Raw genomic sequence first — 25,574 nt, forward strand, 5'->3', positions numbered from 1 at the left:
TTTACAGTTTCAAAATTGATTGAAACTTGAAACTGTTCCTTATGCAAGGTTGTTAGTGCGCGTTTCTTTAACAAGGTCCAGAAACAAAAGAAACTTAAGATAAAGTTTCAGCGTTTTGATTGATTTCAAGAGTATAATTAATTATATTGATCTAAGAAGAATCGAACAATGTGTTTAGTTTTTGAAGAAAAAAAACAGAGCATCACAAAATTGGTCCCGGAGCAAAAAAAAATTAAGGAGTTTTAACAATTGCAATCGCGATATTAATCAAAAGATATTCAATTCTTCGGCTAGATTTTTTAAAAGAGGTCAACGATTGTAACGTTGTGCTGAAATAGGGCCTCCATTTCAAATTCCAAACAACCGACCTGAGAAAGAGGGATTGGAAAAGATTATAGGGCAGATAATTGAGAGGTTTTGAAGAGGAAATTAGTTACGAGAGCTAAGCTGACATATAGGAAACAGATTACAGAAGCTTTGTTTTATAACATCAAAGAAATGAAATATTTGAATTCAGTTATATGGCATTGAATCTAAAGCACGAAATGTAATTAAAATAGAAGTCATTAATCCGACTTATGAAGAAAATAACAGATTAGATCATAATAAAACAGTACCCCAATCTATTTCCAGTTTCAGATCGATAATATTGTAGGAAAGTAACTTTTCGGGCCAATCAGAGTTTGCACTTTTGCAAAATTGATACAGAAGAAGACTTCGCTATTTTAAATTAATGGAGCACTTCAAGTGGATTAAATAAAAATTAGAACTTTTGAGAACTCTCGAAAAAAAATGACAAAACATTTATGCTTGAATTAGATTTATTTTATTCAGTAAATCCTTCGATTTTTTAACTAAGCGTTTTCTACGAAGGCTTCTTACACCATCGAAAAAATAAGGTTGTTCAGAGCTCAAAAAGATACTTCAGATGTGATCAATTTTCGCAAAAAATAAGGGTTTGAAAATCGCTAACTGTTGGCTGATTTGGGTAAAACACACGTGTTCAGTATGTTTCCGAGCCATATTTGAAAAGTTCCATGACAATCTACCCTATGCCAAATTACTCTATGACAATTTACCATATGTTCTACAAAAAGTTCAGGTGGCCAGAGATAACTGAGCTGACTATCTGGGTTTAAGCTTCGCGGCGATAACCTGCTCTAATTTTTGTATAGAGTCCTGCCCTCTGTAGGCAAGCTCGTAACAAGTCGGCGTGACTGTTACGATCTTTCCAAAATTTTCTGATGATTTGAACATTGTCAATTTGGCTAAAAAGAGACAATAAAGAGCGAAATATTTTGTTCATTTAACGCTTGAGCCGCTATTTAATACGGCCCAAAGACTATTTTATTTGACTTGATGCAAGCTAGTTTGAAATATTAATACATCGGTAAGCGCTGAGTGCATCACTTTTTACTTAATAAATAGTGCAGGAAAAGTATTTTGAAAATCTGGAATTTTTTGATTTTCATTAAAATGCGTTTACTGTTTTTAATGATATACGAGACGCTGATTAAATCCTTAAATGCTATACATATCCCTAAAATACACAATACCTAATTATAGATAATCCCTAAAAAACTGAACTATTTTAGCAATGAAATACGTGCAGTCTTGTTTTTTTCTGCTTTTTTTCCGCTCGAAAAAAGCATCCATGGTGCAACGTAACGCTGCCTGTACTGTCAAAAAATGTTCAAGTTTCGATCTGAGTAATTGCCCATCATGCACAGCTCCACTGCGGTATTTAGTAACAAAACTCCGAAATTTGAAATAAAGTCAGTGCTTATTGTCGGCATAACAAAGGAGTGTTTCTTGAGCTAAATTTTTTCTTAAGCGTGTTTGAGTTCAGAGCATTCTAATTATTGAAAAAATTTTAATATTCGACTTTCCAAGAAAGGGATGAAATATTTATGCTCAGGGTGGCTTTGAATTTTGTCCTACGTGTTTTGACAAAGTTTTTTTGTAGCATGTGAAAAATACTGCTGTCCTCAGCTCAAAACTAGAAAAAAGTTTCCTGTCTGATAATTTTCTATAAGATTCTAATAATTTTAGGTCGGCGTCTAACTTATCACTACCAGTGAATTTAGAAATTTTATATGCTTCTTCATTGCTTGAGTTTTTAATTTCTCAATATCTAAGTTTTCAGTTTCTATTCAAAACATAAAACATCAGTTTCTAATGATTCAAAATATAAACCGAACTGGGTCATACAAAAATCGACAGCCACGAGTCTAGCAATTGCTCGTTCTATTCTTTGATGCTGCAAATGTAATCCAAAAAAAATCTGCTTGGCGAAGTATCCCACACTACAAAATTGATTTAAAATGAATCATGTCAATAAGTTAATTGGTCTCATTAATTCCATAAATGATCCAATTTTTATCACAAACAATTTTGATCTTATAGGCCTAAAGTTAATTGTTTCTGAATATTTCCCTCCTAAAAACTATTTGGTCCCACTTTAAATGTGGTAAAAAATTTTCCTTGTTCAAATTTTTGTCCGGCGATGCTTTGATTCTTTTAGTTTGACTGAAATTTCATTAGGCAATGAGTTGAGTTATGATCGATGGGTATAACTCATAGAGTAATTTCGGATAGGGTACACCGTCTGCTCGTCACGCTATCTTATTTTCGGCCGGATAGATTCGTGCAACTTCTTAGTCTAATACCGATCCTAATCTTACTCTTATACTATCTAGTCTCAGGTTGTTTAACTAGTCTCTGCTAGGCTCAATAGATCTAGGGTATACTGGTTTATTGCGGTTGCTGAAGTACTCGGGAGAGTTCAACTAATTTCTAAGTTAAATTCAAATCTCTCTGGTGCTGAAATTACAAGTAATTTCAGCACTTACAAATAAGTGGATTGTTAGTTAGATGGATCATGATTGGTTAATATTAAATACTTTACATTGGTAAAATATCTAATTTATCCAATCATAAAATGTAGTTTAGATCAGGTTCCACCCATCCGGGTTTTACAGAGTTTTTTAGAATAGTTTTTCTGCAATTCGAAAGATGGATGATGGACGTTGGTATTTGGCGAACATCTTATTTCTTCTGGGTTTTCTTATTAGAGAAGTCCCAGATTCAATCATTGTGTCTTCTCAAGACAACGACTGGGTTTTCGCAACAAACTCAAATCTGATTTCAGAATGGTTGGCTATGTCAGGTTTTTCTGTTTCATTGGTGAGAACTTCTTTGTGTTTGACCTTGTCTGGGAATGGCGTGGAGATTGTGCGTGGAGGGGATGCCTGGTTACTCGGATCTGTACGTATACTTGAACATCGAGGTGGTCATTGGTCTAGTTCAATGAAGTCCTTTTCTGCGAAGTCAAGTCGTACTCTAAATCCTTTGAGTTGTGATTGTGGGCGGCATATTGATTGTAGTTGGCCATTCTTTCTCGAGTGTAGTAGGGTCGTTTTGTCTTTGGATGTTCGTCCTTGGTGTTGTATTCTGATCTATGTATTGCATAATGTAATTTACATTTTATAAAACTTTTATTAGTTTAATATTTTTTAATTATGATTTTAGTTAGTTGTTTTCACAAAAGCTTTTTGTTTTAGTTCAGTTATTTTGAAGAGTTACTCACCCTTGAGTAGCTCTTATTAAAAATAGGAGTGTGGTCACAAAGCGTGGATGTAGCACGGTGGGTTAGGCCGGCTATAGAGCATGCTCAGGACGTCCTTCCTGGTGGGTTAGGCCAGGAGTGGGAGTATGATTGCATGCGGTTTTTGTGAGAGGTCCTGTTATGTGACAACGTTTTATGTTGGGTTTGTTGTGGTTTTTCTTATGTTTTGTTGGTTGTGTCCTTTTTTCAAAAATCAAATTGTTTGTGGTATGGGTTTGTCTTTCGACTTTTTTGTGTTTTATTATTTCTTTCTTAGACTTTATAATAGTCTTCAAAAGAATAAATTATCCAGTTTTAAACTGGGTTAATCCGGTTTGGGTACCGTTGGTTTCCTTTTCTTAGTCATGCTGTTATGCTATGTGTTGTGGTGTTTAGTAAGCTGCATTGGTTAGTTTTGTTTAGTATATAATTCCTTTCCAACCGGGTTAAAGTAAAGTTTGAAACATGTTATCTTGTGTTAGAGTTATCGAGTGTGAAAGCTTGGAACTGAAATTCATTACTTTAAACAATTCTTCGTGGGCGAGCTGTGCGAGTTTGGATAGAATTTTTATGCGAGTGAATGAAAATATCAAAAGGTTAGTACTGCTTTTGCTTCTTATGAATTTACTACATAGAATTTTAATTTTACTGCTAGTTGTTGGGGGAAATTAAGTTACAAATTTTCATCATTATTAGATTTACTGCTGGTGGGGGAAAAATTTATAAATTAATTTACTGCATTGGTATTATATTTATTTAATTGTTGGTGCAAAAATTTAATAGGGTCTTAAACAGTTTTGAAGAAGTTTGCTATTTTTTATTTTTCTTTTGTGAATTTTTCAGATGATCTAGGATGAAGGCTAAAATTCTAAAGAAAACATGGATAAAGAATGGTGAGTTTCTAATGTTTGAATTAATTAGTAATATGTATAATTCATACTTACCTGTTAGTCGTCGGGGAAGAAACCATGGGGGAAAATGTCGTGGATGAGATCTGAAGTTGTTAGTAGTTTGGCTAATATGCGGATGATATTTTTAGTTTGAAGCAGTGGCCAAAGCAATTGAAGTGCCTTAATGGTGGTTAGTTCTTCAGTGCCAACTGCAAATTCATAAGGTGTGTTTTGGATTAGATTATATAATTTGTGGTTGAATTTAGTGTTATGAATGAATTCTAAAATGGGGATTTCTATAGGTTGTACAAACTCGTGTGGGATGAGGAAGGGTCGGGATTCTTCTGCGTTGAAGGTCTTGGTGATGGGACAAAAGATATACATTTGGGTTATGGGATCATAATTTCGAAGAATACCATGAAGGTTAGTATCTTTAATGCAATATGTGAAGTTAAGAAAGAATGGTGAGGTGTATTTGGAATTGATGAATTGAAAACGATGGTGTGGTTGTCTGGAGGGAGTGTGTAGGTCAAAGTGATTTTGGATGAAACGATAATAAGTATATGTGTGTGTTTGTTTAGTGCGCAACATAATATCGTGTGAGCAGTGCAAATCTCTTTCATGTGGTGCAAGGAAACGAAAGGTTAGTGAAAATATTTGGAAGCGTTCTTTAAAACTTTCGTAGGCTTGCGTGTCTGTTAGTGCTTCTGAGATAATGTGGTCAAACTTGCGATCGAAGATATTTAGTGTAAATATATATGGTGCTTTAATGAAAAATTTCTCGGTGATTTGTGGGTTAGCGAAGCGATCGTCGTCTAAGAATTGATCTTGGTTAGTTCTGATGATGTTATGATCGTAATATTCTAGTGTATATTCATTAGCTCGGGGTGCAGTGTGTGTTTTTAGTGATTTTTTGTATCCAATGTAAGTAAATTGTCTAGGTGTTAGTGGTGTAGTGAGTCGATATAGCATGTCCTTATTTCGTTCTATATCGATATGAGTGTTAGATAAAGGTAAGCAAAGGGGATTTGTAAAATGATAATATGAGGTCCAAGGAAGGGTAGGCATTAAAACGTATTCGTCTACAAAGTTACGTGTCTCGTTAGTGTCATGAGGGGTGTTTAAGGTGTATTGTGGAAATGAGGGTAAGGTGATAGCTAAAAATTCTTTTGTGTTAGTGTGTTGTGGATGGTTGATATATTCACGGGCTGTTCCTGGTTTCGCTGGGAAAGGATGGTTGGGGAACTTCCTTTTAAAAGTGCGGTAAGCTCTATTAGTGCTGAGTGAAGATACAGTAGTTGTGGATGATGGTGCTAATGAATCAGTATAAATTGAAGAGGGTGTAGGGGTAGGAGGGTTGGATGAATCTATTGTGGATGAGATTTGGTTTATGGTTGGGGTGTCAAGGTGATAGGATTGTTGTTGTAGGGTAATGAAATTATCTAGTTCTGGGGAGATTCGGGGGGTGTCTGAAGAATGAGATGATTGGTTTGAGTGAAGTGAGGAGTAGGTTGGAGTGACTTGGGAAGCATAAGAGGGTGTAGAATTGGTTGGGTCAGGGTTATTTGGTAGTATGGGTTGAAAAGGGGGTTGGGAAAAATTTAAGGGATTGGTGTGAAAATTATTTGATGGAGATGGTTCAGAGTCGGCAAATTCATCGGGGGTTTCAATATTCGGGTTATTGAGTTGTGAGATGGAGTATAAAACTGAGATGTGTGAATTAGTATCGGAATTCATGCCGGATGTTACATTACTGGATGGGAAATCGGGTGGCGGAAAAGCAAAAAGTGGTATTATTGGGATTGGAGTGGTGAGGTTGGTTGGGTGGGAATTTGATCGGTATAGGGATCCAAGTTGTCGGCTCATCGTGGGCTAAAAAAATTATTATTTTGAGACTGAAAAGCGGTGGTATGGGGTTGTTCTATAATTTGTTCATAAGTATTTTCATCTTGTGAGTGGTGTGGCATTATATGTTGGATGGGACTTTGTGATATGGTTGGTCTAAAATTATTATGTGTTATGGCTAAATTTCGAAAATTACGTGGGATTAGGGATAATGGATGGTTATGTGGTAGGGGTGGTAACTGTGGTGCTGTTGGTGTTGTGTCTGCATTGTTATGTTCTTCGTCGTATGTGTTCTGTCTTGTTGCTATTTTTGTGTTATATTCTTTTATTTGTGCGTCTAAAAGAATTTTGTTTATAGATGTAGAAAATATTCCAAAAAATCCTGCAAATAGTATGCGTGCTATACTTGCTTGTCTATTGACTTGTGTGTGTATAGCACATGTGTTATAGATTCCTTTTAAGAGTGAAAAAAGAAATCCAATAAAGTTAAACATTGCGTATAAAATAGTTAGTTTTTCTAAGATGTAGTAGGGCCATCCTAGAAAATCAAGAATTTCATTCTTGAGTGTAACAAAGCTAAAAATATTGATAGGTGATATATCTTGGGGACGGTATTTTTCACCGTTTAGATATATATAATCTTTAATGTCTTTAAAATATCCGCTATAGTCTTGCGTATAGATGTCTGCAAATCCTGCGGTTTCGGCAAGTTTGCCTAAGTTTTGGTCAATTGATTGTCTTTGTATTGTGTCCATTTGTGTTAATCATTCCTGGAATTGTTGTGTTCTAATGTGATGTTGAATATCTGATTTTGAGTATATTCCTATTGATTGTAAGTCTATATTTGGGTTTCGAGCGATAGCGCGAATGCTTTCTGGTGAAAATTTTTTGAGTGATTGCATTAATGTGGGATATGGGGTGAGAAGGTAATATTTATCTTCATCAGGGTTTAGTTGTACTACGTTGTGGCTATTTTCTGATCCACATGGAACTGCGGTATCCCAGAAATAGGTTCTTCGTGAAAGTGTGTCAACGAAATGTACTTTATTCTTATAAAAGATAGGGATTCTTTTATAACATCGTTTATCTTCAAAAACGTATAGTGGTGATACTTTTTTAGTACAAGTATAAAACCATAAGATGTTTCCTTCATAGTCTAAAAATATTGATATATTTCCTGATAGTAAATATCCTGCGTAGGGTATTTTTAATACTGCTAGTGCAAGTGATTGTAATATTTGTGTTCTTTCTAATTCGCATAGTTGGTGTAATGTTTCTAATTCGGAGAGTGACATTTCTTGAAAAATTCGGCTAATCGTGTAGTCTAGTTTCATATCTAAGTGAATATCATAGTGGATATTACCAAAATATGTACTATTCATTAGTGATAGTTCTTGTAAACGTGTGCTTTGATCGTTTTGGGGTTTTAAATGTCCACCAGGTTGACCTGTATTCTTTTGAAAATTAACTGGTATATATGATGTTCCTTCGTTTAGGGGATGACTTGTGGCGTATGGGTCGACTTTTATTTTTCCAGTGGTCATGTCGAATCCATTTTCGTATTCAACTAATATTTCAGAGTATTGTGTTTTGTGAAGTGGGTTTCTGTATTTACATGCAAGTTCTGTTTCTTGATATATTTGAAAACGTGTTAATTTATTTTCTATATTATGAATGTTTCGAAAATTAGAACTTATTTTTCGTAATGGATTTACTTTTTCATATGGTATTGATTGTATAAAATATTTTTCGTGAAATTTTATCATACGAGCGTGTATTTTTGCTACTTGAAATGTTGTACATGTGTCTTCGGGGAACCAAACAATTGTTGCTTGTGTTCTGGTTGTAGGGTCGCAATAACCTTGTTCGTTTTTACAAGGTAATCTAATTCCTTGATAAATCATTGTGTTGTCTGATAAATCTCGTGTGAGTTGTATTTTTTCGAGTTGTATTTTCCAATCGAAAAACATTATTTCTTGGTATCCTTTATTTTTTGTGTCTGCTTTGCAGTTTGATGGGTCATTTATACCAATGTGTGGTATCCAGTGTTTATCGTGCATGTCATAGGTTAATCGTCCGTGTGCGCCGTTGTATGGGTATTTTTCATCTAATTTTATATGTCCTTGATATCTTTCAAGTTCTGCTTGATGTACAGAATCTGAAAAAACTTGGAAATATACTAAATTTCTATCTGTGTTTTTATTTTTTGTGATGTTTAGTCGGAGTAACTCGTTTTTACAACCTTCGGGATTGAGATGTAAAAGTCGTTCTATATTACTCTGGTAGAATGATTCATGGTCAAGTCGGTTTTTATTTCCGTTTGAGACTTGTGAACAATGTACTTTCTTTTCAGAAAATGTTGCTGTGAATTTATATCCTATAACTGTAGTTGCTCGGGCTTTTGAATAAAGTGTTGCTATGACATTTGTAGTTTCTATGGCTTGGGGTTCTGTTTCGCACTGTGATACTTGATTTATTGCATACTTGTGTAGTGTTTTTTGTTCGTTTTCTTCACAATCGTAATGTGTTACTAATAAATCTTGGGGTCCTGTGCGGGGAGAAGGGTTTATGTTTTGATTTGAGATTACTAGAAAAAGGAGTTGGAGAAAAATTAATAATTTTAGAATATACATGTGTATGATAATCCTGAGTATGGGTTATAAAATGTGATGTAACCAATTGTTTTTTTGGTATATCTGTCGTATTTATATATTACTTCAGTGGTTATAAATGGTGGTGGTAGTGATTGAGCTGTTATGTTTGGTGGGTTTAATGGGTAGGGATGTTGAGTAATGTTGTTTAATTTAACTGTGATTTCAAACTTTAATTGTAAACTGTTTTGTTGGAGTATTTGGATATTGTGATCACGGATATCGTCGTGAATGTCTTGTCGGTATTGTAATCTATTAAGTGCCCAGTTGTGGAGGCGATTACTTTCTAGATGTTGTCCAAATAATGGTGGAGGGGCTGTAAATGTATTCCAATCTATTCTTAAAGGGATATTTGTTGATGATTGTTCTCGATATCTGGCGTCGAGATTATTTGGAAAATTTAAGTTAAAAGGTGGTGGTGAAATCTGGCTTATTGATGGTGTTGATGGTAGTGATAATGTTTCTGGTAGTGATGAGGATGTTGTTGTATCCGTAGAAATATCTATTGGATCATTGACTAAATTTAATTCACCTTGTGTAAATGAATGTGTTGTCCAATATGGTAGTCGTGATGCCTGGTTTGGGGGGTTAAAGGGATTTTCACGTATTTGTTCAGATGTTGGTGTTGAACCTAAGTAATCTGATGGTAGGCTTGAGGTGCTACGTTGTGAAAGAAGCGTAGGGGTTTCTGGTAATATACCAATGGGGTTTTCTGGAGTGTTTTGTGATGGGGATTGAGGTATATCAAAATGAACTCGGGGAGTTAGAAAATTCCTGTTCCGTCGAGGATGTATAATTTGTCTATTTATTTCGACTGTATTTTGGTTTTGACTAGGATTTCTTATTCTACTTAATTCTTGTGGTAGTGTTGGGTATAAGTTATATGTTGGTTCGCTTAGAGGTGCTTGTCGTTGAACTGGTTCTAGTGGTTCTGATAAACGAGCGTGTCGTTCTTCAAAAGTGTATGGGTTATCTTGAAAGGAAATTCGTGTAGATGTTTGAGGATTATTGGTAGTTGAAGGTTTTGTTGGGTTATCTTGGGATGATGTCGGTGAAGACTGACTTGGTGACTTTTGGGTAGCAATTTTTGATAGCTTTTTGGTCTATTCTTCTAGTGAAAAAGTTAATGTTTATTAAAGTATTCTTCTAAGAAAAGAATTGGGAGGATTGTTGCTAGAGCGAATGTGATGATTGCTTTCTTTATACATTTGCATATAGTCAAAATGAGGGATGATAGAAATGTTATGAAAATTACAAATAGTAGAAAAATATCAGTTCTACTGAAAATAGTTCGTATCATTTAGACAATTTTATAAATCGTACCTGTGTATATAATCAAGGGTTTTTGAAAGTTGGAGAAATAGTTCGAATATAGTGTAGAAAATTAAAAAAATATTACAAGAAATGATTAAGAGTATTAGAAAAGATTCAAGGATATCAAAAAGAAATATTATGAAAGTTTCAAGTATCGTAAAAAATTGTTTGAGGTTTGTGATAATTTTAGTGACTGTTTGATAGAAGAGCATTTAAGAAATGGCTTCGTGATCGAATATTTTTTGTTGTTTGGGGCAATTTTCAAGTGTGGTCGGATTATTTATTAGTTTTTTGACAAGTGGGTTGAGTTTCGTAAAAAATTGTTGGGGGCAATTTTTATGGTGATCGGGAGGTCTTCTTTGTCTTTATTTTCATTTGTCAAATGATCTGGGGTATTTTTGAGATTTTTATACTTTAGGCTAAATAAAATGGTCGTTCTTTTACTTTAGGCTAATTTAACATATTTGTTTGGGGGGTATTTGAGGGCTGAGTTGGGGAAATATTGTTGATCTTTGGTTTATTAGATAAGGGAGGGTTATGATATTATGGTGATATTTATTTTAGTTGTCAAGTTGGAGTGGTTTGCTTATTTTTGACCTGGAGGTCGTAGAGTTATAGTTATAGATATGCCTGGAGTTTAATATTTTTCGTCTAGTTGGTTTGTGTTAAAGTTATAGAAGGTGACGGATTGGATGAATCCTATTGGCTAATTTTGAACTAGAATCGCTGCGTGTTTATCAGCATGTTATCTTGAAAAATGAAAGTGTGAAATGTTTCAGAGGTGCAAAGATTTTTAAATGTAGAATTTAAGGTTGTTTTTGAAATTCAACTTTCTTTAATATTTTAGATTGTGGGATGAATACTTTATAATTTTTACGTGGTTGATTTCTAAGTCGTGAAGACTCTCTATGTTCTGATTTGTCGATTTGTTTTTGGGGTATTATTTGTTCTGTCATTTTTCTATTTTTTCTTTCTTTTTGAGATGTATTTTGATCGAGATTTTTTGTATTGTTTTTTGTGGTGTTTGATTTTGTATTTTGATTTCCGAGGTGAATATCATTTTGTTCCTTTGTTATGTTGTCCGTATGTGGGTTATTTTGAATAACTTTTAAACCTGTAAAAGAATATAATTGAGTTAGTTCGCGGAGTGCGTATTCTTTTGGATAATAAGGTAATAGGTTATTTCGGTGTTGAACGATTTCTTTTTTATCTGAGTCGGTGATTTTATATGTGACATCAGTGGGTTTTGCAATTATTTGGTATGGTCCTTTACGAAGGGGTTGTAACTTTTTTGAAATTCCTTTTTGAGTATTAAAATTGGGTATTAAAACAAATGTTCCAATTTTTAAATCGGAGGCTGGTGTAAAGCGTGAATTTATTTGTTCATTAATATTTTGCCTTTGTAACAACTTTTTTGTTACCTTTTGGTAAATTTCATTGTGTTTTTTATCTCTGTTTAAAATCCATTCGGTGTGTGTACCGGAGGCTAATTTAAGAATTTGTGGGTGATGAAAATGATCTTCATCGTGTGTATGTAATGGTAGGTTATAACAAATTGAGTCTTTATTTGGTTGACAATAACCTTGTGCGTTTTTATGAGAGTTTGCTGTAAACATTATTGGTTTGCGTGGCTTTTGGTTAAAAACCATTTCATATGGTGACATTCCTAAAGTTGTCGTGATTTGTGAATTATATGCTAAGGGAAATAGTTTTACATCTGCTGACCATTCGGTATATCTTGTATCATTTCCATTGATGATACATCTGAGGTATTCTTGTAATGAACGGTTCATACCTTCGACTAAGCCGTTTGTCCAAGGTGCGTGAGATGTACGTGGTTTGTGTTTAATGTTATATAAATGACATAGTGTGATGATTTCATTATTTATGAATTCTGTACCGTTGTCTGTAACTAAAATTTCTGGTAGTCCGAATTTTGCTATCCAGTGTTCATAGAGTGTTGTGTAAGCGTAATAAGCGTTACAATGTGGTACTGGGTTAAGTGCTACATAATGTGTAAATGCGTCAACAATTACCATAATGTAGGAGTTTCCTTCGGATGAGGGTGAAATTGGTCCTTTGGTATCAAATGAGATACGATGATTAAAGTACAAACTTTGTCCTTTAAAATCTTGTTTTTGTGCTATTTGTTTTTGATTTGGGTAAGGTTTATTTAGTTGACATACTATACAGTCATTGCATAGTACTTTTATCCAAATTGGTGCATTTGGGAAATAAAAGTTTTGTATAAAATTTGAATATGTTTTTTCTGATCCAGAGTGTCCTTTAATATTTTGTGTATGTGAAATATTAAAAGCTATAAGAATCATACTTAAAGGGAGACAGGGAGCTGTAGATTCATTTAGTTTGTATTCTAGAAGGTCTGTGTTTTCGTTAATTGTTGTATTGTTGACTTTTCAAAAATATCGGAGGAGTGTTTTGTTTCCTAGAATAGTTGAATCTGCTTTGATAGGTTTAGTTTTATATTTGTGCCATGATTTCAGTTGTCGAATTACTGGGTCAAGGTTTTGATATTGTTTCAGTGTTGAAATTGTAATTGTTTCTGTTGGGGGAGAAAAATGTTTTCGATTTCTAATTTAGATAAGGGTATTGTGTCAAGTGGGTCATGGAGGTCAAAAACTTGATTTATTGTGTATTTTGAATCGTTTGTTTGTGGTCCTGATAAGTTTATTTTATCAGTCAGATTTTCTTTTTCAATTAGTGGAAAATGGTCTTTTTTAGGCGGGTGTTGTTTTATTCTTTTTTATTGGGTGTTGTTTTTTATCCATTGTGAATATGGGATTGGTTTAAAAGTTGATGTTCCAAGTAGATCAACTTCATAGTGATTATTTTGACAATCTAAATAAAGTGGGAAATGTTGTAAATTATTTATTTGTGATTGTTCAACGTCAGTTTTTACTGCATATTTGCATTCCAATCGGGGTGATGTTTCATTTTCTGCAAGGTAGAATTTTATGTTTTTGGGTATTTCAACTGTGGTTTTTCGTGTAAGTAATTCAGGTGGCGTATTTCGACTTAAGGTGTCTGGTAATGCAAGATTTTTTCCTGCGGTCCAAACTATATGTAAGTTTGGGAATTTCATTAAAATGAGTTGAAATCTATAAACTCGGTGGTTTGGATTAGACTTTTGTGTAAAAAGAAAGATGATTGGTTTGTGGTCTGTGAATAGAACTGTGGGATGTTTTGATCCAAGTATCAGAAATTCATATTCTGTTAGTGTATATATTATGGCTGTACATTCTCTCATTAGAGTTGAGAGTCTTAGTTCTGCTTGAGTGAATAATCGAGAATTTGCTGATATGAGGTTCATTTTATTTGTACTATTATGTGATTGTAATAATGCTGCGCCGATGCCAAAGTTCGAAGCATCGCACATTGCATAAAATGGTTGATTTGAATCTGGAATTGTGTTTGAAATTTGTTCAGTTAGAAGTTTTTTAATTTCTTCAAATCGTGCTTGATGTTCTATATTCCATTCAAAATTATTTTGTTGTCTAAGTATGTTATAGAATGGTCGTAGATATAATTGCATTTTATAAACATATTTGCTTAAAAAGTTTAACATTCCAAGGAATTCTTGGATTTTCTTTTTATTTGTTGGTGGTTGGAGTTTTTGAATAGCGTCTATAAGTGATTTCAATGGAGTGATTGTTTTTCTTTCTATATTATGCCCTAAGAATTTAACTTTTGTCAAAAAGAAGTGTGATTTATCGGGGGCGGCCTTCAGATTTTCGTTCTGAAGTATTTGGTGATATTGTTCTAAAACATTGAACATTTCCTCTTTTGTTTGTGATTGCATAAAAACATCGTCTAAATAGGTGATTGCGTTTTTCTTGAGTATTAGTGGTCGAAAAATTTTGCTCATAAAAGCTGAAAATGCTGCTGGTCCTATGGATATTCCATAGAATAAGCGGTTGAATTCGTATTGTTGATTTCCAATAACAAATTGTGTTAAGCGTCGTGATTGTTCATCTAATGGCATTTGATTATATGCACTATTCATATCGGCGGTGGTAAAGTATTTTCCGTTTATTTTTGTTAAAATAACTTGTATTGGTTCAATGGGCCAATTACACTTTGATTCATCTATGAGTGAGTTGAGGTATCTAGCATCGAGAACAATTTTTAATGATTCTCCTTTGGCTAGAATGATAACAGGGTTGATAAATGTGTTGCCTTTTGGTTGTTCCTCTTTGTTTACTGGTGATATAATGTTGTATTGTTCTAAAATGTCGAGTAATCTGTTCACTTTATCGTGTAAGTGAATTGGTACTTTACTTGCTCTTTGTTTTTTGAAAACTGCGTCTGGTTTTAATGGGAGATGTAGTGATGAGCTGATTTTGCCAACATCAAATTTGGATGTTGCATAGACTGATGAATATTTAATTAGCTGTTTTGCTAGTTTTTCAAATTCGTCTTGTGTTATTTGTGAATGTTGGAAATTAAACATTGTTAAAAATTTCTGTTGATTCTCTGTGTAGTTACTTATGTTGAATGTAGGTTTGAAATATGGGGTTTTTGTGAAATAATCCGTATTTCTGTTTTCGTTACTTATTATATTATTTATAGATAATTCTTCATTAAGGATTGTGGATTGGCAAATATCTAGTAATTGGAGTATATTTTTTACACGATATGCTTTTTCGTGTATTGGTAATATTGTAGCGTTGGTTTCGCAATAGCCTAAAAGTCCTAAAGGTAATGTTACTTGGTAAGGTGTATTGTTGTATACATGTAAGGAAATAATATCTGAATTCGAGTTTTTCAAATATTTTATTGATGAGATTGTGATTTTGAAAAACTTATGAATAGGTTTGAATTCAAAATCTGACATATAAAATTATTGTTTGTTTTGTTTTTTATCATATTGGTGAACTTGTTTGATTGAAAAATTATAGATGTTTCCTGATAGTGGTTTCAAGTGTTTTCTTTGTTGGTTATATATTGGGTAAAATTTTGAAAAAAATGGTGGTTGTTTATTTAATCTTTGAAAAAATGTTAGGGATGTGTCTGTTGTTTTTGTATATTTATCTTTGATTAATATTTTACTATTCAAGATGTTGATTGTTGGTATATATTTAGAGATAAATGGTATTCCAATGATATTATGTTTAATATCAGTGATATGGAATATTTGTTTAAATGGTTTGGTTAAAATTTTGTTTTGCTCCATTGTTCTTGTGGGGAGAAGAAATAATTGAATTTTTCCGTAGTTTAGTAATGTTGATCCTTGTGCTGTTGCTAGTTTGCTGGAGGTTTCAAGAGGTGTTAGCTTTGGGTGTAAGGTTTTTATTTCATTCCATGTGGGAATGTTTATTATATTTGATTCTGCTCCTGAATCAATTAAAAAATCAATTTCAAGATCTGGTGGTTGAAATTCTTTGCTTTTTGGACTTTCCAAAAGAAATGGTATTGTCCAAATTTTTTCTTTGGGTTGTTCTTTTTGTATGTTTTGATAGATGTGATTTGTATTCAAGCATTTTGTTTTTTCTTTCTCATTGGGTTGGTTTGTAGTGTTAATTTCATTAGTTTTTTGTGTCGTCGGTGTGGAATGGACGGGTTCAATATAATAATTGTGAAGGAGTTCTGATTGATTTTCATATATGTGTGATGAAAAAGGTTCTTCATATATAACAGGTTCATAGTCATTTTCGACTTTTATCATGTTGATGGAGAGAGTGTTTTCTGCATCGCTTTCTGAATCTGATGATCCACAGTTTATTTGGTTGAGTTGTAACGTATCAGTTACTGTGTCATCAATACCTGGAGGGTCTGATGTTGTTTCTGGATTAGATTGTACTTGATTAATATGTCTTTGATGTTTAGGTGTACTACTTCTGTGGCGATTATTAGAATTATTATAGTTATTATTATTCCGGTGTGGTGATTGGGAATAATTTCTATAACGATTATTATAACTTGAGTGTCGATTTTGTGAATTATTTCGCGATCTGTTTTGGTAATTATTGTTTGGTCTGTTATAGTTCGATCTATTATATGAGTTATTCCTTGATTGATTGTTCGGGTAATTCTGGTTTCGGTTGTTTGAATAACTTCTATTCCGATTATTTGAGTAGTTTCTATTCCTATTGTATGATGAATTTCGTGATTGATTGTTTGGATAATAATTATTTCTTGATTGGGAATTAGATCTAGAAACAAATCGTTGTGTATTTGAATGTGATCTGGAGTAGTTATTTCGACTATTTGGTCTATTGTAGTGATTTTGTGATGAATTATGCGTGTTTCTTCGTTCTGGTGATCTTCCTCTATAACTTGAGTTATATGGTGATTGATTTCTTGTATAATTTGTATTGTTCGGGAGTGGTTTTCCTGAACTGTTGTTGCTGTAGACTGTTTTGTTCGGTATATTTTGATCTTTTTTCATGTATTGATAGAATGATTTATTTGGTTCTTTATATTTTTGAGGTTTATTTTGATTGTCTTTTTTTTTGTCTACATTCAGAAATACTATGTCCGTATCGTCGGCAATAATTACACCATTTTTTGAAAGATGGTTTGCCTTTAAATTTTGGGTGTTTTTCGTAAATATTGAGTATTTCAGTGATTTTTTCAACGAGATCTGTATCTGATTCCTGTATATTGTTTATATTTGTGGAAGCTGTTTCAATTCTGTTAACATATTGTAATTTCAGATTTTCCGTTTCTTCGAGTTTCATTGTGATTTCTGCTTGTTCTAGTTTGTCTACTAGTTTTCGAAAATCTAAATCGGGTTCTCGAATTGACGAAGGATGGGATGCTCTCTTTTTTATTGCTATTTTCCTTAATTGTGGTGTTAAGGTCATCATTAAGATTTCTGTCATCTTTGTGTTTTTATAGTCATGTGTATTTAATGAATATGCTTTTCGAACTAGTGTTTCGATTCGTACTGCTAATTGCTTGATGGTTTCGTTTGGTAATCTGCGAATTTCATTACATAAAACTCTTTGTTGTTGTTTGTTTCTTTCGGAGTCAAACATTTTTGAAAATTCTTGTGTAAATCTTTTCCAATTTGATTTTATTTCTATAGGCAATACTGAAAACCATTTTTGGGCTGCGCCATCTAGAGTTGTTTGTATTAACGCTGTGCGTCGATGTATCCAGTTTTGATGTAGTGGCGTATTAATTGGTTCAGGTCCTATATTTAAAATCAAATTTGCTGTGACTGCATTTAAATAGTCTTCTACAGAATATTCAGGGTCTGTTCCTGTGAATACCATTAAAGGTTTATTTGATGTTATTGATGATCCACCCATAAGGTATGGATTCATCGTCATTTGTAATGATTCTGCTGCATTTGGCATTTGAGAAAAATTTGAAAGTTGATTTCTTGTTATTTCGTGTTGTTGAAGATAATATGGGAGTGGTATTTCATTTTGCATTTGTGCTGGTTGGTACGAGTTTGCAATCATTGGGTTTTGTTGCTGAATTGGTTGAAAAGATTTATTAATTGGGTTTTGTTGTTGAATTGGTTGTTGAATTTGTGTATCTATTGGTTGTGGAGAAAAAATTCTATGATATGTATGTCGTTTCTGTATTCCTTGTCCACGATATTCTTGATTATAGGGTGTAAATATCTCTGGTTGTAAGAAATCATCATCTGAGGATAAGTAATCCATTTGATAAGATGTTTGTTTTTTATTTTTATTTTGTTGAAAAAATGGATAGTTTTCACTACGATCCTGTGGAGGATGTAAATTTGTTTGGAAATTTACTGAATTAGGTGGTGCCATTGGGTTATCCCAGTTTCGAGATCTTGTATAATTACTAAAGTTTTTTTGTGGTTGATAATTTGTTTTTGATGGATGTGTGTAATTATAATTATGGTCTGCAAAGTTGTTTCTAGTGAACGTTTTGCGTGTTTTTGGCGGTATTGTCATGGGTCTGTATGTTTGGTAATCCATGTGTGAATATTTTGGAGCAACCGAAGGTTTAACGGTTGATTGTAATGTTACCTGTGTTTGTGAAGAATTTGTATTTCTTGGTGTTGTTAAGTTTGGACGTATTGGTGAAATACTTTGTTGTGCAGTTGTTGTGTGTACGATTTCTTCATTTATGAAGTGTGATGGTGTCTGGATATCTTGTTGAGTAAGATTCCTAGTTCCATTGAGGTTTTCATTGTGTATGACTGTAGAGTTTAAACTATTATTTTGCATATCGGGTAAAAATGTATTATAGTTTAATGGTGTTGCATCAATGGTTAATGGTATTACTCGTACATAATCTCTTACATAAGATATCGTACTTATTGCTTGACTTGAGATTGATTGTGGGAAGTTTATGAATGCGGGATGAGACCATTCGGGGTCCCAAACATAGTCTGATTGTTCTGTGATGGCAGTATCATCGTTTGAGTTTTGGGGTCTAAAATTTTTTCTTGCTTGTGAAATTAAATCAATATTATGTGTGAAATAATCTATTATGAACCATGCCAAGATTTTTTGTAAGTCGTGTTTTGTATGTTGTGAAACTTCATCTTTCGTGAAATTTTCTTTAATTATATTTAGAAAACTAGAGAGTAGTGTGATTTCATGTCGTACTCTTATATGTTTAGATGTTTCTGTCGGTGAGACATTTGGTATCTGGATTTCGTTTTCTAATATCGAGATATAACTATATATTATCGCAAAAACTTCATTGGTGAATATGGAGTTTGCTCTTTGTGAGTTATGATATTGGATGCGTTTTATATATTCTGAGAATACTTTTGAGAATTCTAAATCAGGGTCGTCTGTTTGAATTATATATTTACTGTGATTCTGGTTTGGTGAGCTGAATTCTATGGAGTAGATTCCGTATTGTTGTGTTAGGTTACATATATCTTTTAGATAGTGATCGATAATTTGTCTTTTGATTTTTACATCTGGGAACTCTGTTTTAGATGGACTGATTCCGGGTTCAAACAAATTTAAGAGTAAATTTTTGCAGAATATATGCTGTCCTCTATCAGTGGTTGCATCTACGATAAAGGGGAAAATATCATCATCATCTGTACTTTCTTCACCTGGGGTGTGCGTTGAGCTCATTTTTTCGTTCGATGACTGTTAATATGTAATTATCAATGTGTCTAATTGGTTGATTCCAATTGTATAAATGTACTGGTTTGTGTTTATACTGCTTTTTTATTCTTCTTTTTCCTCTTTTTGATGAATTTGAAGTTGTTTCTGAGTCAGAGAAATATAATTGATCGTGAATTGGGCAATTTTTATCTATTGATTCTTTTAGTTTATAAAGTTCGTCTAAACTGTTGGTTTCTGATTCTGAAAATGCGTTTCGATTTTTTGAAAATCTTTTTCGTGTTATTTGTCTTTGTTTAGTTATTATTTTTCTCTTTAATGTTTGTCGTTTTGTTCTAATGTATCCAACTGTTTGTGTATGAGGTGTGATTACAAGGTCGTATTTTTTGTTATTTATTTCACAATTGTGTAAAACGATTGTTTGTTTATTTCCTAGGTTTTTAAATGACATAAGGTTTAGGATGACGGATGCAAAAGGTTGTTAAATGATTTCTATTTGCTTAAACTGTTAGTCCTTACGATTTTTTTTTGTTAGCCTAACCTGGGTCTATTTGTTCAGGGTTGGGGAGAAAAGTATATCGATTCCGAAGAATGATTTTATACTTTCTCGTGGCTAGTATAAGCTAAGATGTTAACTTACTTAATCTTACTTAAGGGTAGTGATTGTGTTCAGGGTTGGAGAATAGTAAATCGATCCACAGGGTTCAGGTATAATTAGAACGCGAGTAGTTCGTTAGATACTATTTTAAACTTACTAAGTCTAAGATTTATCCTGGGTCTGGTAAGAGGGGGGATCAAGTGAAGGATGAATAACCGAAGTTCTTCACTGTTTATCCTAATTTGAATGATTAGTTTTGTTCAAAAATTTCTATTAGTCCTGGGTTTTTAGAAAGGGTTGGATAGTGAATCGACGTTTGAGGTCGTTAGACACTCGTTTAGTGGGTGGGGGAGAACAAAGTTGTTCTTTTTGATCCAAGGATAGGCCTTGATGATCAAGTTTTAAATTTAATTAAATAGAAAATGATTTAAGATCCAAGGATAAGCCTTGATGATCTGATTTTAAAATTAAGTGAATTTAAGTTTAAAATGTTTTAAATTTGTGTAAAGAATAGATTTAGTATTTTTATGATATTAGTGAGCTTATGATTGCTGTTATGTTTAGGCGATGAAGCTGGAACAACAGGATGATTTATAATTACTAATCATTTATTGTCATGCTACTAATTTTTATTTTGATTTTTCAATAAATATTTTTCAAACATGTTTTGTATATTACTGCAGAATTTTTGAAAACGATCTGAGATCTTTTTATCAATCGTTATTGTATATTAATAATTTTGTTTAGCGCCTGAAATGATTTTGAAGATTGACTTCAAAATTTTATGTTTGCAAATGAAAATCTAAATTCATTGCTAGTAGTATTCTAAATACAAAAGTTTGTTCTGGCTTTTGCCGAACTATCATATAACTATATGATAAGTTTCTGCTTTGTCGTATGTCGTCTCTGGTTCGAGGTCTTCTTCCAATTCCGGGTAGTTCTGTTATCGTTCGGAATATTGGCTCTGATCTATTGAGTCGTAGAGACATTTCGATTAAATTATTGTCGTATAACATTTTGTAAATGTTTTGTCTAAATTCTAATCTATTATTGGTTAATGCTAAGCTATTAAGGTCTTGTTCGAGACTTATGGTCGCACCAGATGAGTTATGATCGATGGGTATAACTCATAGAGTAATTTCGGATAGGGTACACCGTCTGCTCGTCACGCTATCTTATTTTCGGCCGGATAGATTCGTGCAACTTCTTAGTCTAATACCGATCCTAATCTTACTCTTATACTATCTAGTCTCAGGTTGTTTAACTAGTCTCTGCTAGGCTCAATAGATCTAGGGTATACTGGTTTATTGCGGTTGCTGAAGTACTCGGGAGAGTTCAACTAATTTCTAAGTTAAATTCAAATCTCTCTGGTGCTGAAATTACAAGTAATTTCAGCACTTACAAATAAGTGGATTGTTAGTTAGATGGATCATGATTGGTTAATATTAAATACTTTACATTGGTAAAATATCTAATTTATCCAATCATAAAATGTAGTTTAGATCAGGTTCCAGAGTAGCCGTTTTCAATAATAAAACATCATTGTATGATTACTGTTTAAACAAAGTGAGAAAAAAATGTTTGCTTCCTAAAGTGGTCCTTATTGCTTTTATTCTAAAAGAAACCGAGTTTTGTTTTATAAATAAGTTCAATTTGGCGGAAAAGTTGGTGATTTTGGGAAAAAGTAAAATGAGTCTTCAAACTCAAACCCTTTCGTTTTGAGCGGCTCGATTTTCTTAAAAGTCTTCTGCAACAAATTTTGGATGGTCAATCGTTATTGCATAGATAGATACTACTGACTGCATCCAACAATTTAATGTTTTTTTTAAAGCTAAAAAATTAATACTGGTAAAATTCATATAAATTATTGCTGAAAACTTTTTTGGAGGCATTTCAAAAGTTTGGTTGCATACTAATTCATAAGATGTAATTTTGACTGAAATTGATTTTTTGGCTGAAAGGATGTATTTTTGGTTGAAAAGATGTATTTTTGGCTGAAAGGATGTATTTTTGGCTGAAATGAGTTATGTTTGTGTGCGCCCGATCTGTGTTACGAGTAATCTCCACCTGCGCTTCTACTGTGCTTGACCTTTGTCTCCCTTCTGCTGCTTGTCTCGTGTTTTGACTGTAATTGGCCTTAATTTCAACTGTACGTGACTTTTTCTGTTTGATTGCAAGTTTGATGTTCCAAAATCTTGTCAGTATCATAAGAAAAAACAGAAAGCCAACATGCAATGATTTTGATGAAAATTTTTTTTTTTGCAGATCTTCAAAAAACTCAACGCAGGCAGACTAATTAACAAAAGAAACAAATTAGAATCTATGATTATGAAGTGGCTTTCCTTTGTTTATTAATATTTCCGTAATCAACTGCAACAATTGAGCTACTGATGTTTTTTCTTCTCACGAGATATAACTACAGATCTCCAGAGAAAGAAAAAACCTGTCCCGACATCTCTTAGCATTACCTTGGTCTTTCTGGACAGGATTTGCACGCACGCTTTGATAGTATTGAACGAGCGCTTTGATAATATTCATACAATTTTTGGCCTAATTTCCCTAAAAATTTTTTAAGAGCCGAGCTTTTGCGATTTGCTTCAATTATTTATCGGCTGTATTTTTAATAAGTTTTGGCGCTCGACATCCATTTGCTCTCAATATGTTTATAGATATCCCACTATTTTGAATTTTCTGAATTAGCTTCCAGATAATTTAGTGCAAATTTTTGATTGAATTGAAAAATTCTTCAAACATATTTCTTCCGCTCGTCGCTTGAAGAATAAAGTGATATAATTTGCATGCGCTAATTAATTCTATAATTTGAAGAATCAAATTGGCTCATTTCACCTGAATTAACTTGAGATCCGTAATATTTCACCACCTACAAGTTGATAGAAAAATTGAACAAACAGTGTATTTAATTAATGAAATGATGTTTCTTAAACCAACCGCGTAACTTTCTATCTATTATTTTCGTGTTTAATTTTTTCAAATGGTGAAAAAAATCCCGTTAAAAGTGGGAATTGGCTACACCGAGCAGGGTAATCTGATATTTCATCTAACTATAATTTGCACCTAGGGACAAAAAACATCGAGTCAAAGGGAAAGTATTGGGCTCAAAAAGCTCGCATCAATTTCAGTTGGAATTGTTATTTATAGGCGGATTTAATTAGGCGCATAAATAGTGGGCGTTTTTGCGTTGCTAATTGTAGATATTGATATAAGACAAACAAAAAAATAGCCTTGCAATTTAGTTCAGTTGACAATATTCGAGCCCTTTGCGCTTCCAAAAAATTTTATGCATATTATAATTTTATATTTAAACTCAGGGCGTGGAACATGTTTCTTTGGTACACTTTAAAATGGTTTAAAAAATTAATCACCAAGATCACACTTTGATCGCTAAAATTTTCGAACATTTTCGGATTGTAGATCAAGTCCGTCGAATCAAACGCGGACACTTGCCTGATTTCACAATCAACTGAACCTTCCATTAAGTGTAACAATTAATCTAATGCGCTTTATTTCCAAATTTCTACTGTGCTGATTTGAAATAACTGGACGAAACGAATATAACGAAATCTAAACGCCTTTTTCTCAAACTGGGTACTTTTTAGACAAAAAAAGTTTATTTATAAAATTTTGCTTAGAAATCTCGCAGAATTATCATGGTGCAATTTATTTTGCCGGACCTAAATTTCAACCCGGATAACGGATCTTTTTTGGCTTTTCATAGCAGGGTTGGGAAGTTATTCAACAAACAATGTTATTTTTATTTTCTAACAACGATGCTAGCTAATTTTTAGAAATTTGGGTCTTTTTCGGAAAAACACTCCGCATATAATTGTTTTTCAGAATGGAAGGGATGATCTGAACTCTTTTGAGTGCTGAGTTTTTTCATCTCGCCATTTTCGGTTTTATTTCAGAACTCTTTCGCGTGATGTTTTTATGTATGGGAAGTTCAAAGCCCAACTTGGAGTCGAAAAAGCTCAAAAACTGGCATTTCTCTTCAAAAAATTCAATGCTTTTTGATTATTTGAAATATTTAAAAAAATTGACTATAATATGTTTTTATTTCAATCGTTAACTGTTAGTTTGCTATTTTCAAAAATAACAAACACTTTGCCAAAGCTGTTCCATAGTAAATCTGATCTGAAAAGTGCCATAAGTTCCGGTCCTTTCTATCTATTATTTTCGTGTTAGATTTCGTTATGTTCGTTTCGTCCAGTTAGTTCAAATCAGCACTGTAGAAATTTGGAAATAAAGCGCATTAGATTAATTGATATTGAACTAAATCTTTTTTATAGCTCAGATATTTTATGAAGCTTATTATTTCTACAGTTTGCGCGAAATAAGAAAAAATTGCTTTTTTTATATAAAGCTTCATTTTTTGCTATCAAATGGCGAAAAAAATGGCTTTTTCGCAAAATTTAGGTTTTACCCTTCTTAAAAAACGAAGCATCACACGTGCTGATCTCGCTGGTAGAGTTTAATTTAATGAACAATTGGAATGAATCATGTTAACCGTTACTTACTGCCTCTGCTGATCTGTATCGTTACTGCTTTATTCAATCAAATAATTTTTCGGCTTTTTTCCTTATCCTTCCCGCGCCCCCCAAACACACACACATCGCAATTTGGTCTATTTCATTCCTTTGATAGAGTAGTTAAATGGACAAAAATTGATGTACAAATATGAAAATTTGATTACTTAAAAAAATTAATTTCAAATGTAGAAAGATGACTTCATTCAAGCTTTTTAAAACAATCATTTATTTGTGTTCAAAGACCCAATTGAAAAAATTTTTTGGTTGTTTTTGGAAGTCATCCCCACACACTATGTAAAATAAAAAGTGATATAGTTCGCATCTAGAAAAATATCTAATCGACCAAATAGCATGCCTCATTTCATTTTGAAATGATATCTACGACGGATTATCTCACCACATACGCATTGATAACACAAAAGCATTAGCATTTTTGTGTGTTAGCATTTTTTAAACCAACATAACTTCACGACAAACCAACATAACTTCACGACATAAATTCACAGCGGACGCCCTGCTGACTCAAAGGGTCCCGCCTTTGCACTATTTTGAGATATCCATTTTTGGTAACAGACCCTAAAAAATTTCTAAAGGCGCCAAAAAACGCGATTTTTTGGTCAAAAATTTCCAATACGGGACTAAAAACACACTTTTTGGCCTGTTTTTTCAAAGTTTTGCTTGCGGTGCAGATAAATGGCCGAAACAGGGCCTTTTTACTGTTTTGGGAGAGCTTGAAAAATCAATTTGATCGACCTAAAAAAAGTCGATAAAATTTTCGAAAGTTTTTAAAATCCGCCCCCCCCCTCGAGAAAATCCTAGATCCGCCCTTGTTTGAGATCAATGAAATCATGACTTTTCATGATATCATGAGCGACAGTATTCACAAAATTGACATAGTTTAGTGGCTGAAAATTTTTAAATGAGTCAACCAATTTGGAAAAGGGTCTATCAAATGAACAAGAACTTTGATTTTAGCCAATTTTTTTTCCAAAACTTAGAATTTTCATTGAAAATATTAACACATTATGTTCTTTCAATTTCAGAAAAATTCTATATGCTACATTTTTTTTTCATTCATTAAATG

General features: G+C 33.1%; 1 protein-coding gene across 5 annotated transcripts in view; it reads right to left on the reverse strand.

Annotated features, from left to right (window-relative positions):
* Window positions 1-24,545, reverse strand: part of LOC134844122 (uncharacterized) — a 74,881-nt gene extending 50,336 nt beyond the window's left edge. For 2 of the 5 annotated variants that reach the window (XM_063860630.1, XM_063860627.1), the window contains exon 1: window positions 369-710. The gene's annotated coding sequence lies outside the window, so the exon portion shown is untranslated. Of the gene's footprint in view, window positions 1-247; window positions 711-24,478 lie in introns of those variants that run through there. The other 3 variants (XM_063860628.1, XM_063860626.1, XM_063860623.1) reach the window with 3 other exon arrangements.
* Window positions 24,546-25,574: the final 1,029 nt, after the last annotated feature.

Source organism: Symsagittifera roscoffensis, chromosome 4 (genome assembly GCF_963678635.1).
Source record: "Symsagittifera roscoffensis chromosome 4, txSymRosc1.1, whole genome shotgun sequence".
NCBI lineage: Eukaryota > Metazoa > Xenacoelomorpha > Acoela > Convolutidae > Symsagittifera > Symsagittifera roscoffensis.